Source organism: Amblyomma mixtum, chromosome 3, assembly GCF_055824585.1.
Source record: "Amblyomma mixtum isolate Tamu chromosome 3, ASM5582458v1, whole genome shotgun sequence".
In the NCBI taxonomy this organism is placed as follows: Eukaryota; Metazoa; Arthropoda; class Arachnida; order Ixodida; family Ixodidae; genus Amblyomma; species Amblyomma mixtum.
This window is the reverse complement of record NC_143014.1, coordinates 270,448,454-270,466,554: the sequence shown is the minus strand read 5'-3', so window position 1 is coordinate 270,466,554 and position 18,101 is coordinate 270,448,454. Positions and strand designations below refer to the sequence as shown.

Below are 18,101 nucleotides of genomic sequence, written 5' to 3'. Positions count from 1 at the left end.
TACTCTCATCTATCATTGTACGCTTCAGGTATCTGTTTTCTATAAAGGGGAAATGCTGCGAGTCTGGTCTTACAGCGCTTTATCAATCCTCAGGAATTCCCGTCGTCGTTTTTTATCCGCCACGAGACGAGAGTTATCCTGTGCATATGTTGCTGCATGCACAAAGATTTTTTTTCCCTAACGGTCGTCGCAACGGCGTATACAATTCTACTCTTTGATCAGCGGTTTCCGATTACTTATGATTTTTAGCTACAAAATATAGCCATGTATGCATGCAGAGCCCAGCCGATAGTACTCACCACTAAGTTCGTCAGAGTTCTGTCAAGTGTTTCTTCACGTCTACAGTGTCCTGCCTTCATTCAATGCCCCTCGACAAGGAAGGCATCGACTGGCCTGGACAGTGGTCCGTTGACAAAATAAGAGTGGACGGTGAAAATCAAGCCACACATAGAGAAAGATGTCCCGACGAAGCTTGCCCATAGTACTTTTCTGCAGCTTGTTGTGTTTGGTGCTTTTTTTACGCCAGAAAAATATTCTTCACGGATCCTGTGCGTGATGTCATAGACGGATAAGTGTCTAGTGCGTCTTAAGGGACCGCCTATTTCTATCTCACGGCGCGTGTTACCTAACAGCAAGCGACGAAGCCACGGAGCGAGAGGATTTAGGCCCAATTCACGCTGACGGAAGGCAGTGGTGTGTTGTGGGCGAGTGAGTGGTTATGAAAACGAAGAAATGAAGAGGCATAAGGGCTCAGGTGCATTACCCGCCTATCTGGTGAGGACGCAAGCACATCACATTCTATGCCAGTACTAACAGTAAGGCATGAGAACTTGGTCGTGAAGAGAGCCTGCCCGCACCAGCGTCTGCCCTTCGGCCCAGGCAGGTGTCGGTCTCGCAACACACAGAAATGTTCGGAAGCAAGTTAATCGACGAACTACTGAGGTATGAATGGTGTTGCGTGCATCCTCCGTGAATGTGTACAGCCGGCCAAATATTTAGCTGGCGTGAATGACGGCCGCGTTTTCCGTGCTCCTGCGGCTTATGACGGAGCAAACTTGCGTAATATTAAATCTAAGCACCAGCTCACTGAGTCCGTGCATACTTTAGAGCTTTCCGCAACTTCGCCTCGCCGTAAAGCGCAGAAGCGCAGAAAAAGCAGCTGTCGGGCACGCCAGCTAATGATTTGGCCGCCTGTACGTTCTGCGGTGTTCGCGGCTTTGAAACCACTCTAGGATTTTTTTCAACGATACAACGAGACGGAGCGCCGTCGGCTGTGTTCGCCCATTCCCTCAGCTAGACGCTCGTGCCCTGTGCTTCGTTTGGATATGCGAAACTCGCGAGCATAATTTCGCACTCCTGTGTGAGAAACATATAAACAAGTTCGTTGCTGCGATAATTCCGGCTGACGATGCTAATGTTTAGCAGTGAGAAGATTGTTTAGAATATAAGAAGCGGGTTCTTTTATCTTGTGTGCTTACGTTGTGGACGCCCTTCGCGACGCGCATGCCTGCAAAAACGACATTCACAGTGTCAATATCAAAACGTTCTTTGATGCTATCATATGAAGTAGTGGTTCTGGTGAAACAGGCCCATGGTTCCCATCCTGGTCCAGAAAAATGCTTCTACCTGCCTCCTAACGCCTCTTCTATTTGGAATGCATCTAGCTAGCTGGATACCCTTTGATGTATCTGTCCTCTTTGAGTAAGTGCTTACCTTCTGGATCAAGAGGCAGGACGTTGTTAATATCATCAGTTATGTGCCATGTCGCTGTGTTGTGTTCTGGAAGAGGAGACGTGAATGAACCGATTCTTAAATTCATATTTTGCACTAAGGGGCTCAGAAAGGTAGAGTTCGTGAGTGCATATTAGACGAGGTCGATGCGAAGGAACATTATAAAAGATGCAGTCAAGTGTGTCATTGTACGAACACATAGGCCATGTACTTACTCCAGCTATTAAGTGAGAACACTTGCTTGATATTACTGAAAACATGAACTATAAAAGCTGCTATAGAGCATTCCATTTCGACTGCTTGTGTGCAGAAAAACTAACTTGCTTACTTTATTGGAGGAATGAACCAGTGCTACTGCACATTTTCTCAGCGTATTTTTTGTTATCGCGCCAAATTTCCCTTTCGTATTAACGCTTAAGCTCGCCTTGTCGGTGACATCGGGCTATTGTAAGTGCGGGAAATCATGGTGGGTTGTTCGTGGTTTTCTTTTACTTGTTTTTTCCTCTTCGTTTCAAAGATGCTGGCTATTATTAAACTATTAAATTAATTGTCAGTTGTAAGTCAGCCTCGTATTCCATACGTTACTGCTCATTCTTTGTTAATGTCCCGCTGCAATCTCACCACCAAGAATGTTTTCACTCACTTTGGGGCCTTAGGGGTAATTCAATTGATACATCATTCCTTGTCGTTCAGTCACTTAATCCTGTTCAGTGTTCCAAAAATAAATGCGTTTCAAAGAAAGCTTTTATTACTAGAGAGTCATGAGCATGGCTGCAATTTTTTTTATTGTAAGCAGCAAAAAGCATCCTTAAGAACGAAGTTCTGCTTAATTTCGCATGTAAAACTAGCGGTTGATGCAATTCTTAGCTTGCGAGAAATCACCTACCGGGCAAATATTCGTTTGCAATATCCGTTCACGCTCCAGCCGCAACGGAGGCGCAGACGACCCGTGTGACGTCGGTCGTGTGGAGAGGTGGAAATGTTCACGCCTCTTCTATGGGGCATTGCTTCATTCCTGTGTGCACTTCACCCCAACGTCACAGTACCTAGCCTGAAGAACTTTTTTCATGTTACATGAAAGACTGGATTAGCATAACAATATTTAAAATAGAGCAGTCGTAACGTTTGTCATTTTTTTCACTTGGTTTCCTTTTTCAGATTTATAAAAATTTTTATGTGTCATCACAAAAGGTTTCGGTACCGCTCTTCCTCGCGCAGATCTTAAAATTATACGAGTGGCGGCGTATTGGGGCATATATTACGTAGCTACAATGAGTATGAAGAAGGTTTACCCTTTCCCCATTGAAGGGATGACCGACCACTGCATGCCTCCATAAAGATGTAAAATCAATGGCGCCACAAGAGCGGGCACAGCAGTCATGCACGCCCCATTCAAGGGGGTATCGGTCTTTTCACAATACAGTTTGATCATGAGCATGTAACCTCAAATTGGCTTGCCTGCGTCTGTTGTACACAATGACATCAAATACAATGCAGTGAGCGAAGACGCAAACTTCCGCCACTGTGCGTGCTTGGCACAAGCCCCCTAACCCGATTGTAGCTTAATTGGTAGGACGTCTTGGTCATAAAATTCATTTCCTCAAACGAGCCAACGGGGCTGCACATTCTTCAAATTATGCGGCTCATATGAGCTGCTTCGCATTAAGATAGGAGAGGGTTCTCGCTTTGCGTTGCGGAAGAAAGGCATTCGCTGAGCAGGTATGTGTCCCTCTCGTCCTTCACTCACATTCAGCTGTAAACAATTCCTCTCGATAGCAGGGCTTCAATCTGGTATGGAAGAACAGTGCGTTGAAGCAGTAAGGTAATAAAGCACATGCTCAAGCACAAGGCACAAAGTGCGAAACTCTAAATAGGGCTACAAACCACGAAGGCGCTGCTTGAAACTATCGCGTTCCTTTATTAACAAAAAAATAACAAAATAAAAATCGCGTTGTCACATTGAGTCCCCCCTGGGCGAGCTACTGCCGAGGCGCCCTGTCTAGTCCTTGTGAGCGCACCACGGAGCACGGCATCCAGCACAAGGTCTCGCAGGAGACCACCGCAGCCCACACTCGCCACAGGCTCTCCAAGTACAGCGCCGAGCTGCCAGCCGAGGAGGTCCCCATGCTCCCCTCGCCGAGTGCCGGTCGCCTGGCACGGTGGGCATCGGGCCGCAACCGATCACGCAGCCACCGACCTCTGATGGCAGCCGCCGGTCCTCCAAGCACATGCTCGTGGCCCGCTCTCGTGCACAGCGCTGCCGAACAGAGCGCAGTGGCACGGACACGGCCTGCGGATGCATTCGGTGGACAAAGTTGAACCTATACCCAGGATGCCCTGTCTAGCATTGCATAGCCAACGTGCGACTTAGCTGTTACTGTAAGACAGTGGTTCGCTTCCTGAGGGCTAGAAACAAAAGTATCGTTATGACTCGCAAGCGAAGGACTTCAACAGGAAATATGTAGGATTCCGGGTGTACTTATTTGTTAAAAGGCCTGAAATTTAATATTAAAAATTTTAGTGATGGAACAGAACTTTTCAGCCAATAGTGGCGCTCACGTGATCTAAGCCCAAGCTAATGGCTTGAAGTTGAGTTTTTTTAGTTTCCCACACACCGATTTCTCCCATCTTCGACTGAAGCTTGCTTGACCTTTGAAAACCAGTCCTCAAATCAATACCGGAACCGATGTGCACCTAATTCGCACGCTAAATCTACGCTAAATTATCCGTATTATATGTACAGTATTTCGGTGTATGTGCAGCCTTCGTCCAAAATAATGAGCCCAAGGAGTTCGATCCGATGCTGTACTACTCCATCGCGGCAGTCGGACATTCCTCTTGTTTAACTCTCTTGCAATCTCTCACACACTGTGCTTTGGATGTCGTCGTCTTCATCAGCTTACATCCGTGCGCATTGGATCTAGAACACATCGATACCTCACTGCCCTCTTAAGGTGCGTAAGTGGCCGCATAATTAAGGCAGAAGTCTTTAATGCCTCATCGTTGTAAGCAGGAGTTGTCAACAGAAATGTCACGCTTTTCAATTGGTCAAAATGCTCGTGACGTCGCAGTGCGCGAATTTCAAATGGGGCCAATTGTACTTTGGCTAGTAACCATGCAACCAATTAAAGGGATCGTATAGAGATGTTCCAACTAAGTGGGATTGAGTTTAGTTAATTGCTTAATTAATAAATTAGCCTAATTAAGATAGAGGAGAATCAAGAGGTGAGAAGAAAGAGGAAAAGAAAAGAAAGACGCGCGTCGCAACAACAACCGCGTCCGCGGAAGCAGACGCTGCTGAAAAAACAGATAATCGGCCGAAGCCGCATTCGCTCCAACACCACCCACTTCCCCACCCAGTTCGACATTGCCCGTTTCGACGTTCCTCGTTTCATATACATTGTGTCGAACATCGTAGACAGTTCCAACATTTGACAGGTGAATGACAGAACACTATGGATAGAATTAAATAATGTAAATATCAAATAGCCTAATTAACCTTTCTAGTCAGACCACATAAATAAATAAAACTGATTACGAAATTGGTCGAGTTGGGGAACCGAGCCAGCGTCTCCGGAGTGCGACACGAGCACGCTAGCCACTCCGCCATGCCAGCTGAATGGTTTGGAATAAACAAAGGCGCGTCTAAATAATACGGCGTCTTCGTTCACTCCCATCTTCCCCCCTTCTCTTACGGCGAGGTTCAGGTGTCCACCCAGATATGCGAGAGAAATACATTTCCTTTCCTCAAAAATAAATTTACCGTACAGCAAGGCGTAGAGCCAAACGGGCGATGGCGTTCTGTGGCCTCCCTGGCAGCATTGCAAGACGCTGTCGCGTTCCACTCTTACAGGCGAAGCTTAATATCTTCACCAGACATCAGTGACACAAGCAGACAGCCAAAGGACGCGTCATTCGCCGGCAGCACTTGAATCATCATTCACAACCACATTCGTGGCAGAATGCTGTACTCAGGCTTTCGCCTTGCACCACTTTAGTCGCCAAAGTGTCTCCTAACTTTTTCTCCCTGCGCGAGCACTAAGGCTCCCACTCACCGATTCTCCTGCTGCACGAGAATCACCGATTCTCGTGCGAGGTTCTCCTGCTGCAATGGCTGCAACTGGGCTGAATATGACGATGAAGATGACACTAACAGGTGGTACCCGTACAGCCTTTGTCAAAAATATGCAGCCTAAGGGCTTTTCTTCTAAGTCGCGGACCTCCAGGCAGGCTGGAGAGCCCCGATTAGAGGTCCTAGGCATCACAAGAGAGAGGATGAGAGTTCTCGTCACTATCGCGAGCTCTGGCACGCTGACGGTGCAAAACGAGCCACAATGTATGACCCAGAAGCCAGCCAATCATTCAACGGCGGTACCTTGACTACAGCAAGTCAGACGCAAAACCACATCCTTTACAGAAAGGGCCCCCCCACAGGTTCAGAGCTCCATGACCAAACAAAATTTCACTCAAAAGCCCAAATTCTGAACGCAGTTAGCCCCTTTTTCCTTAGCACTTAACGAGCTGCATGTGCGTATCGGCGACAATGCTTACCGTTGGCGAGGTGGGTGACCCCTGCGGCGGCGGCTGCTGCTACTCGGTGGCGCCTATCGCGGCCACGCTGGAAGCCATTGGTCGGGACCGAGCATGAGCCCACCCAAGGCGCCGCCGTCGGTGCCCTCGTCGCTGCAGTCGACGTCGGTATCTTCGGCTAGGGGGCACTTGAAACGGGAGACCGCTGGGATGGAGATATGCTCGCGAGTCTCTCCACAGGAACTGCGAGGGTAAGAGCAACCACGTGTGGCATCTTCCAACCTAGTGTGAGAACATTGTCGATCTGCTCGCATGTTATAGATAATTTCGTTTGCAAAGCTTTTGCGGTGATATTTGCGAGAGCCAACGTCCTCGAGTCCAGCGGAACTTTTCAGATCGCCTCGAAAGTGCGGTTCACAGATAAAACTGATGCACAGTTGATGCCAAGGAAAAATGGCTACAACCTTTAGGTCATTCTTTAGATGATTTTAGTAGCGAGCCTACTTTAAGAGGCTATACTTTTCACAATCATACATTGTGCACATTTCGCGCAAAATTATATTTTTATAAATAATGTAGCATAAAAATTCGCTATCCGCCCATAAAGCGCCGTCCTTAACTCACCGCAGCGAAATGCTTGGACGCGAATAACAATTCGTTGTAATAGCGGACTCCTCTGGTAAGAAAAAATTTTCCGCGCTGTTTGGGGGGACATAAGGAGGACCACCTAAACACCAGACCCGCATTTGTATTGCTCAAGAGAAAACAAAAACTCTTACTATTCGATATTAGGCTCCTGTCCTCCTCCATTTTTGAGAATGAAGAAGCATTTCGACCTTTTTGGAGGCTGATATTACAATTTAAATGTCTGCAGTTGTAGGCTCTATAACAAACACGCTAATGGTGCAGGGTAGAGCCTCTTTGCATGAGAAATGACGCATCACGCTTTATTAGCGCATTACGTAATGTGTGTTCTGCAGGGAGTGTTTATAATAAATGCACATACACAAACATACACATGCACACACACACAATAACTCCCCAAGAATATTCGTGAAGGTGTGAGCCTAGAGGTACACTTCGACAATTCTTGCTATTATTTTAAAAAATTTAAATTCCATGATTCCACAATATGACACGTTGATGTGTGAGTTAATTTCTCGTCGTATTGACCTGGGACAGTTTATGACCGTACTAGAATTTTGCCTAACACAACCTTTGTTTGAACTCAAGAGCCTAACGGAATCCCGTCTGATCGGGATGGTGTAGGGGAAATGGAAAGAAATGCGAACAAAGCTGAGCCTAGGCACTCCACCGTTTGCATTTCTTTCTATCACGCTCTCACTTTGGGGATAGCAAAAAGATACTAGTGTCCTCTAGGATTCCAGGACGATTTTAACGTCTTTTGCTTACCACCCAGGTAAAATAGCTAAAAAGAAGTTCAAACAGCGATGCGCATAGCGCCGCATTTGTTCGCGTTCCTTTCCAACGCGACAGCACATGACGTACACATGGCACCGACCGGAAGTACAGTGACGAAAAAACGTTTTTGGTTTGTTCGCAATGAGGTAAAGCGTAGTAGTTCGTTTTATATAAGTTGCATGAACGAACCCTGGCATTTTACTAAGATTGAAGGCAATTTTCTGTCATTGCGATTAACCCCATTCGCCGTCATCTGAATAGTCAGTAATTCGAGATACCGCAGTGAGTTCTTATTCTTTTTATGTGCAATTACACACGCCTCAGCCGAGTTCATGTTGTATTTCGCATATCTGGAGTTCTCGACATTCAGGAGATCCCGTAGGCTTCGTTCGTGGTTTTTCATCACCTTTCGGTCAGTGCCATCCACTTTCGTCGCAACCTTCGCTCAATTTGATCATTAGGTCCTTGTTCAGCGCAAGAGTTCTTGTATTGGATCTTGTGTGGAGCCTGTACTATAAAATACCTTCCTAACGAATACTGATCGTGATCTAGTTGTGCTGGTTGCTGTTTTGACTGTGAGAAAGTTCGACTTTAACTATGGATAGCCGGTTATTGGACTGTTTTTAAAGAGGACCCTAATATGAGGCACATTGAATGTGCGAAAGAACTTTAATCCGTTCTTAAACGTCATCAGAAGGCAGTCACTCTCGCTTAACAATAGCCAGACCTTGAGAAATTTCAGTGTTTATATACTAACATTACCTTCACGTCAGATACGGTCTGTTGAATGTATCTACCTCGACCTCGAGCAATCCTATTGACCCATGAACCTGTAAGAAATTAAAAGGACCATCGCTTCATTTTGTTTCCTTAGGGATATCTGGCGTACATCTGCTGCACGGTAGCTTCAGCAGCCAGGACAGCGGATTGAAGGAAACCAATTCACTGTCTTTGGTTGTGCTTGCTGTTGACTCGTATGAATGGCAAACCACACCAGAAAAGCAGGCCTGCCGAACAGATGAACGAAGAATTGGTCCCCGATAGTACATGATCTACACACAGTTTTAAAAATGCGCCGAATGTGTTCGCTCTCCTAACATCCACACAGTACAGGCACACCCTATCCATTCGGAGTGGTTCAATGTGTGTGGTGTGCCTGAGGGTTTTTCGGCCTCAAGCAGGTTGGCCGCGCTGCATGGAGTATTATACGGCGTTCGTGAAGTGCGTCTCCGCCGTGATCTGTGAAATCCCGCTAAATTGCAGTCAAGTCTACAAAATACGGCCCCGGCAGTTGCGGACGTCCACGTTGCGGACATCTCGTTTCAAGGACGGCTTTTTGCAAGGAATGCGTAAACCAGGTTCGCTGAGCCAGCATAGCGGTATATCTCTTTGCTGTTTACACGAGAAGCTTTGATTTTCTTGACTATTTTCATTATTGGTAGGTGGAATGCAGAGCATTGCGGTAGTTGATAAAAAAGTTAGGAACTTTAGCACCTGTCTGTTCGTTGTATTGCCTGCGTTGAAAGATGAGTCGATCTGGCATTGAAGCCCTGGCAGATTCCCTTCCCCCTCTCAGTTCAGATCAAAGCAGTTATATTGTGTTTTCACCCACAACGTTTCGCTGGACAACAGAGTGCGCTGTTGGTGTCCGGGGGGCAATTACCGTCTCTTCTTACCGCGCTTAATAGCTAAATAATGCATATGATGGGAGGAAGTTGCAACACTTTGTACTGCAGCAGCAATCATCGTGTTCAGCGTATTAGACACTCTGAAAGTATTCAAGCCTCATACAAGCATGCTTCCAAACGGTTGTTTGATTTCCAGAACAAATCTTAAACGCTCCTGGTAATGCCAGGTTTAGGCTGTTCAATGCCATGTTGACATACATTCCCTCGTTTTCGGTACGCTTGGCCAAGACGCATTACGTGATGAAAGCAGCAGCGGGTGCAGAACACAAGTGACAGAAACCGCTGGTTTGGTCAGGGCGCTGCTGGATCCAGTACAGCTGAGTCACAGGGATCGCAATATCGACCGACAACTACCGCACAGTTTCTCTACCGACACGGGATTCGCGCCGATAACGCTCCTCAGTCGCGTCAAACCGGTCGTCTTTCTCAGTTATTCGTCGTCGTCAGCGCCGGACCGGGAGTAGGACATCACCACGGAATGCGTCTGTGCAACTAATGGCATCGTGGACGTGTTTCTGCCACGACCAGTGTGACGCCTTATGCCACGGCCTATGTCACCGGGACCAGCGACCAACGAGAAGGGACCAGGTAAATGGAGAGCGAAGTTAAACGTTATGAAATGCGGCGCCTGGTTGCGACTGTACTCACCACTTTTTTCCTCGCTCAGCTGTGCATTGCAGGAGAGACACCCGAGCGAAAGGCTCTAGTCGGCGATGCGAGTGGCGTTGTGCGTACAGCGCACGTTCGCGAGCACGTTGGGCAACAGCGCCGCAGGGTGCAGCTCGGCTTTGTCCTGGGGCCAAGGATATTCGCGTGTATTGTTTCCCGCAGCCCCGGCACTTACGAAAAATGGCGAATACTTGATATACGTAGTGGTTTGTTCCCTGCTGCAGCTTCGGAGCCAAAGCAAAAAAAAAGATTCCTTTAGATAAATGTACAGTAGTGCATGTCTGCTAAAGCATATTTCGGCCCCATCTACGATATGGTCCCCAAAACAGAACCATAGTCTTGCATTTCTTCGGAAGGATTTTTTTTCCAGGAACACGTTTAAAATGCAACATTGCTAACATGCACACTGCTGGCTTCCACAATGCACTGGTGCTGCCAAAATGTTACGCAGCGCTCTTCGGCGTTTGAAAGTTTCTCACGCGTTCCGTAAAAAACGTTTAATGGTTCCTTAGGTTCGTACATGTGCTCATCGTGGGCATGTGTAAACGTATGCAAAAATTACATCATAATTTTCACTGGGTATGGCGGGACAAGAGATTGAACCACGAAGCGTGCTTCTTAATAATATGGCCGAGATTATACATAGATCAAAGAGTTACAGGACTGTGTACACATTAATTGCCAGAATAAAGTTATTTCATGCTTATTTCAGTCACAGTACGCGTCACTCTCCATGAGCACACTTGCACTCATTGTGCAGGAATCCCTTGGACAGATAATGATCGAACCAGTGTGAACTCCTCCCACAAAACCAGAGACAAGCAAGCCATATGTTTTACGTGGGTGTCTCATGTTCAGTGTGGCTCTCGAAAGTGTGGCTATACCTAACAAATCTGCACCTATCAGTGGATAAAAGAAGCATAACAGCGATTCAGGTATGAGTCTTAGCGGTAGTAGCTTATATGAAAAGTTTACAGCTTGCTTTAAGTCGAACGCAAATGATCGATACGTACATTCGGCAGCAGAAGTTTACGGAATGCGTGATCTCGTTTAAAAAAAAATGTAGCTCTGCCTCGATGCCCAGTTGCGTGGTACTGTTCCCAGCCGACAGACCATGAAACGTCCCCTCATGACATGACAAATTTTAGGCGACTACACTGCATGACTATGTCAATTTTTCCCGCACGCTAGCATCCCGTAAACTTTTGCGGCCGATAGTACATGTCGTACTGTACACGTCATGTCATTTTAGAGCATAGCTGCTCATAGTGCAGGTTATTAAAAAGTACGGTACTATCGGTATTGGAGGCGACCGAAAACAATCATGAAAAATCCGGTCACTGAATCAGCAGATCTTCCTGTTAAGACTGAGAAATTATGCCAAACGGAATTTTTTAACCCAGCCCTCCGTGGTGGCTCAGTGCTAATGGTGCTCAGCTGCTGACCCGAAAGACGCGGGTTCGATCCCGGCCGCGGCGGTTCAATTTCTTTGGAGGAGAAATTCTAGAGGAACGTGTACTGGGCGATGTCAGTGCACGTTAAAGAACCCCAGCTGGTCGAAATTTCCGGAGCCCTTCACTACGGCGTCTCTGATAGCCTTAGTCGCTTTGGGACGTTAAACCCCATAAACCAAACCAAACCATTTTATAACCCATTTCCAAGAAATGGAAATGGCACGAAAAAAAATTTATAAAATTCCCATAGCCGCCATCAAGAACTACATCGTTGGCTGTTCCCGACGAGAAGAGTTCGCCCCGGATAATTTCCAACCGAAATGTGTACTGGCGCCCCATTCCACATAAACGATCGCATATCTACGGGGAGTATAAGAGTTATAAATGCGGCGCACAGACAATCTCCCAAATAGTTTTCAACACATATATAAGCAAATAGTGGTACCCATGTCATTTGAACGGGTCATATGCTAATTTGAAATATGAGGTACAGGCTCAGGGCACCGGCTTGGAAATATTAACGAAAATACCGAGCTTGAGAGAAAAGCGGCTGATGCGGCTTCTCAAGGACTATAGCAGGTGCGTGAATTACCCTGAATTCAGTCACCATCGCATATTACACACGATTACTAGGAGCTTTGTCTATATTCAAGTGGTTGGAATGGCAGCGCTGAAGCTGGCATTGATATATCCTTGAGGCTCATCGCGAGAAGTGTGGTCCGCACGAATGAAAGGTGGGGCTCACCTGCGCAGAGCGGGCGCCGACGAACTGGAGCCTCTTGCGCAGCAGATGCAGGCCTGGCGAGTGCTGCCGCGGTTGGTCCTCCTCGAGGCATGCGGACAGATCCTCGGGGCCCAGGCAGACCACCACGCGTCCCAGCTCGGTGTTTCATGGGAATCTTGGGATGCCCGCTGCCAAGGACACTCGGAGACGAGCTCACGATAGCCGCCTTCTGGGGTCAGGTTCAGGGAACGTCTCTACGGAGTTCTGGAAGCGCTGCACGAGCGTAGGCAGCGCTGCGCGTGCCGAAATGGAGTCTTCTTTTTCTTCGCCTAATCTTCTTCAGCCCGAAGATACTTCGCTGTTAATTAAACAAGGCTGCTAGAAACCTGAAACATTTTGACAAATCCTCCAAGATATCGGCTTCATCTTATACGCGGGCGACATCACCATATGGGCTACACAGGAATCCTTGGCGCAGAACGAAAGAGCTCTGCAAGCAGCTATAGGTATGGTCGGAGAATTTGCCGAGGAGAGTGGTCTTCAGTGCTCCCTGAAGAAATCCGAAATTATCAGGCTACACAGGAAAAATGACAAGACCCCGGGAGAGACTGAACTGCGCATAAGAAACAAGAAAAGTCAGGAAAAATAGAAGACCTGAGTTTTAGGGCTGTGGTTACAAAGCAATCTGAGAGAGCATTATAGAGTCAAACCTCTCAAGGCTACGGTTAACCAAACATCAAGAATGATTAGAAGGTTAATCTGGCATCAGAAAGAGATGTAGGAGGAAGACACACTCCGCCTACTCCAAGTCCTAGTCGTAAGCAGGATTAGCTACGGGCCATTGATACCATCATAAGGGGAGCCTACTAAACTGCCCTAAGCATTCCTTCAACGACACCAACAGAACGTCTTTGTGTACTCAGATTACGTTACTCCCTCAAGGTGCGCAGGGAAGCGGTTCAACAGGGTAAAAAAACGCCCAACCACAACACAAGCGGGTAGGGATGTCTTGACGAGACTGGGGCTATGGCAGGCACTACGAACTAGTAAGAGCAAGTGCCAAATTCTGAAACTTTTACGAGTAAACATCGGTATCAACCAGGTACCCACGCACCTGCACCACGAGCGGCAGAAGGATAGAAGGAGGGCCAGAGTCAAAGCAGTGTCAAAATAACTATAAAAAAACAGAAGCTGTATACGTGGACATCGGGGCATATGCCGACCCAGAAAATTTCGCGATTGGTGCGGTCGATAACCAGAAGAGGCAATCACCAGGGCCTCAATCAAAGAACCTGCGGAAGCCGCATCAGTGGCCATAGCTTTCAAAGTCAACACTCAAGATCAACAGGGGAAGTCATCGCACATAGTCACGGACTCCCAACAATCCTGAACGTACTACCTTGCTGGAAAACTTCATGGAAGGGCGAGCACACTGTTGGGTACACGCACACAGAATAACATCGACACTTCATCACAAGGTCAAGCTCGAAATGAGGGAGCGAATGATCAAGCCCCAGCGCTCACAAACCGGGCGGATCCCCATCCCAACCCCGCCCCCCTCCTAGGACCGTATAATAGAACACCTTATGCTAGAAAGAAGACATCTGTCGCCGCCACACAAACAATGTCCTCCTCGGATGCCACTGACTGGAGGAGAATACAAACACATGTCCAAGTCTTCCCATTTTGCACAAGATCAGACCCCCACGATACGCAATTTTCAAGAACAGCGCGAAAAGACAAGGACTTAATCAAGACACACACTGTCTGTGTGTGTCTTCCTTATGCCTTTGTCTTTTCGCGCTGTTCTTGAAAATAGCGTACAATCTCGCCCAATTATCGGTCCTAACGATATACAAGTTACTGTCCTTGGCGCGGATCAAGCCCCCCGCTCTACCATTCATCTTGGTAACGTCAGGAAAAACCGGACAGAACGTTATTAGTGCCACACCCAACACACGAGCAGTGGGAGGAGGCCCTGACCAGCGACAGCCTGGACCAGCAAGCCTGGATCATGCAGCTAGTCCGCAAGGCAGCTGCCGCCGGCGGAGCACAGGGCTAGGGGCACCGCCCACCTGGCTCCCGCGAATTAATCTATGCTGATTAAGTTTCACGTTCTCTCTTTCTCTCTACATGCATCTCTTCCATAAGAAAACGGAAGATAATATAGTTTAGCAAGCCGTTCAACTTGGCTAGTTGGTAGAGATTCATGGTGACAGCACAGCGCAAAAGACGAGGAACCACAGTAAGAAAGACACAGAGCACAAGCGCAGACTCGCAAGTACAGGCTTTATTTGCTAAAACTTTCTTATACGAAGGAAACAGGCAGAAAGATACACCACAAAACAGACAAAAACCAAAGCTAAAAACACCTTTGAAAAAAGCGCACGACACTCAAGCTTTATGAAGAAAATCCATCTCCTTATCAATTAAGGAAACTGATGGTTTGCTAACGCAGTATAGCTTGTCATTTTCAATGTGGAAAGGCTCAACCACTTCCCGTGTAGTCTGATCATTGTGCTTGTACAGCACTCGTGGGCGATGAAACAAAGCAGTGAACTTTTTCTTTTTCATCTTTTCACATTCTAGACACTGTTTGACCAAATACGAGGTCTGTTAGAAAAGTATCCGGCCTTTGGCCGAAGAAAAAAAAATGGCATAACTGGAGCGTTCGAAACCTAATTACCTTCAAAGTAGTCTCCTTGGGACTCAACACACTTCTCCCAGATGTGCTGCCACTGTTGGAAGTATTCCAAAAAGGCCTTTTTCGGCATGGAGTTTAGCTCAGCTGTCGTTGCAGCCATAATGTCCTCTCTTGTGTGAAATCGCGCTCTTTTCAATGGCCTCTTGATTTGCGGAAACAACCAGAAGTCGCCGGGGGCCATATCAAGAGAGTAAGGAGTCTGCCGAACTACAGGAGTCTGGTTTTTCGCCAAAAAATTTGAATCAAATGCGAGGAATGTGCAGGAGCATTGTCATGATGGGTGCGCCAATTTCCTGTTGACCTCAACTCCGGTCTCTTGCTCCGCACAGCATCGCGTAGGCGACGGAGGACACCCCTGTAGTACTCTTTGGTCATTGTTTGACCCTGGGGTGTCCGTACTCGTGGTGTGCCACACAGCGAGACTCCAAGAAAGCAGTCAGCATCACTTTGACGTTGCTGAGCATTTGGCAGGCCTTCTTTGGTCTTGGGGCCGTAGAATGCTTCTACTGTGACGACTGGGATTTGGTTTCCGGGTCGTACCCGTACACCCAAGACCCGTCACCAGTGATTATAGTGTTGATGAAGTCGGGGTCACTGTTTGTGGAATCCAGCGTGTCCTATGAGACTTCAACACGAAGCTGCTTTTGCTCCACCATGAGCAGCTTCGGCGCGAATTTCGCCGCAACTCTCTTCATGGCCAAATCTTCGGTGATAATGGAATGTGCAGAAAACCTACTGATGTTCACCTCTTGCGCAGTTTCTCGGATAGTCACACGACGGTCCCGCATCACCAGAGCGTTCACTTCGGCAATGACCTGGCCATTTCGGCATGTTGATGGCCGACTGGAGCGTGGCTCACTCTCCACCGATGTGCGGCCATCTTTAAACCAGTTGTACTATTGCTTAATTTGTGTGCTGCTCTAAGCATCATCACCGAAAACCGTCTGAATATTCCGAATGGTTTCCACTAGGCTGTCGCCTCGTTTCTGGCAAAATTTGATGTATTAGCGCTGCTCCTGTCGCACCACCATTTTGCTTGGACTAAAAAACCGACGAGAGCACTGCGCACTACCTCACTCAAACGCTGCCTCCCAGCGACTGACGCTATCGGCAGGCGGGGAAAAATTCGTGCATGCGCACGACGGCTCAAGGTCTGCTGGTGCAAGCGCGCTTGTTTCATATCCATCAGGTGTTCGCAAAAAAAATAAGGTCGGATACTTTTCTAACAGACCTCGTATGTTACGGTGTCCCGATTTCCTAACTTGTTCCTATGCTCTTGTAGGCGCTTATTTAAGCACAGTCTGGTCTGGCAACTGTAACGGTCCCCGCAGGAGAGGGGAATTGTATACACCACACCTGTGCTGCAGGCAAAGAACTTGTCGCTGTGTGCTATGCCACACCCATTACTATTGCCTGCCTCTTTCTTTCTTTGAATAGCTGGGCATACTTGCTTTAAATTGATTGGGGCTGAAAGGAAAACACCAACATTATACCTGCTTGCTATATTCTTTAGACCATGTAAGAGGCGGTGTACCAATTGTAAAACGGCAACTCTTTTCTTTTCAGGCTGAACACCCAGCACCTGCTGAGCGGCCTGGCGCTTTATTGATTGCAGTAGCCGGGAGCATGCCCCGTTATTACTTCTTCTCAATACCCGGCATTCTTCACCTTAGACATTTGGGACTGGAAGCGGTTTCCGACGGCATGATGGCATGATTTGGTCAAAGCACTTCGCTGGCGCGAACTAACCATGCTGTTTATTAACAATTTTGGGTGTCCTGAATGAGAACTGAGAAGGGTATTTTTCGTCCTCGGGTTATACTTCCAGTATAAATGGTTGGCTTCGAAAAGCAACCGGAGGTCCAGATACTGCAATTCCCCGTCCACTGGAACCTAAAAAACAGCATAGATAGTTCGTGCCTGCGAAGTGCTTTGACAAAATTATGCCATCATGCCGTCGGAGACAGCTTCCAGTCCCAGTTGTCTAGGGTGAAGAATGCCGGGTATCAAGACGAGGTAATAACGGGGGCATTCTCCCGGCTACTGCAATCATTAAAGCGCCAGGCCACTCAGCACGTGCTAGGTGTTCAGCCTGTAAAGAAAAGAGTTGCCGTTTTACAATTAGTACACCGCCTCTTACATGGTCTAAAGAATATAGCAAGCAGGTATAATGTTGGTGTTTTCCTTTGAGCCCCAATCAAGCTAAAGCAAGTATGCCCAGCTATTCAAAGAAAGAAATAGGCAGGCAATAGTAATGGATGTGGTGTCGCACACAGCGACAAGTTCTTTGCCTGTAGCACAGGTGTGGTGTATGCAATTACTCTCTCCGGCGGGGCCCGTTACATTTGCCAGACCAGACTGTGCTTAAATAACCGCCTACAAGAGCAAAGGAACTAGTTAGGAAATCGGGACACCCTATCATATCCGGTCAAACAATGTCTAGCATGTGAAGAGATGAAAAAGAAAAAGTTCACTGCTTTGTTTCATCGCGCACAAGTGATGTACAAGCACAATCATCAGACTACACGGGAAGTGGTTGAGGCTTTCCACGTTGAAAATGACGAGCAAAATTTCGTCACCAAACCGTCAGTTTCCTTAATTGATAAGGAGATGGATTTTCTTCATAACGTTTGACTGTCGGGCGCTTTTTTGAAAGGTGTTTTTAGTTTTTAGTTTTGTTTTTTGTCAGTTTTGTGGTGTATCTTTCTGCCTGTTTCCTTCATATCAGAAGGCTTCAGCAAATAAAGCCTGTACTTGCGAGCAAGCGCTTGTACTGTATCTTTCTTGCTCTGGTTCCTCGTCTTCTGCGCTGTGTTGTGACCATAAAATAGTTATTCCGCAAATAAGCAATATTCTACATGCCAAAAAATGATCCCTACATTTCTCTGGCGACACAAAGCGTATCATGTTTTAACAACTGCAGCGTATCGTCAACTACGACTCACTGTCGCAGTGTTTTTATGTTTATATCCCGTTAGCCTTGAGTATATGGGTTGTGGGGCAACCGTTTGATTATATTTGATGCGCTGGCAACGGGCCTTGCATGCGCAGCTGACAGGACAAGGCCGCTCCTAGACACAGTCAAGTCAGACTTTTGATTGCACTGATGCATGCAGTGTGTGACGTGTCCACGAGGGACGTAAGCAAGAAATTGGGACTGGACAACGCTGTTGCGCTCG

General features: G+C 47.2%; 1 protein-coding gene and 2 pseudogenes across 3 annotated transcripts in view; 1 reads left to right on the top strand and 2 right to left on the bottom strand.

Annotated features, from left to right (window-relative positions):
- The window catches only part of LOC149354717 (uncharacterized), a 371,296-nt gene that overhangs the window by 136,775 nt on the left and 216,420 nt on the right, over positions 1-18,101 (top strand). The window lies entirely within an intron of this gene.
- On the bottom strand, positions 3,711-12,330 carry LOC149354725 (uncharacterized; annotated as a pseudogene).
- Positions 12,793-18,101, bottom strand: part of LOC149354724 (uncharacterized) — a 45,779-nt pseudogene continuing 40,470 nt past the window's right edge.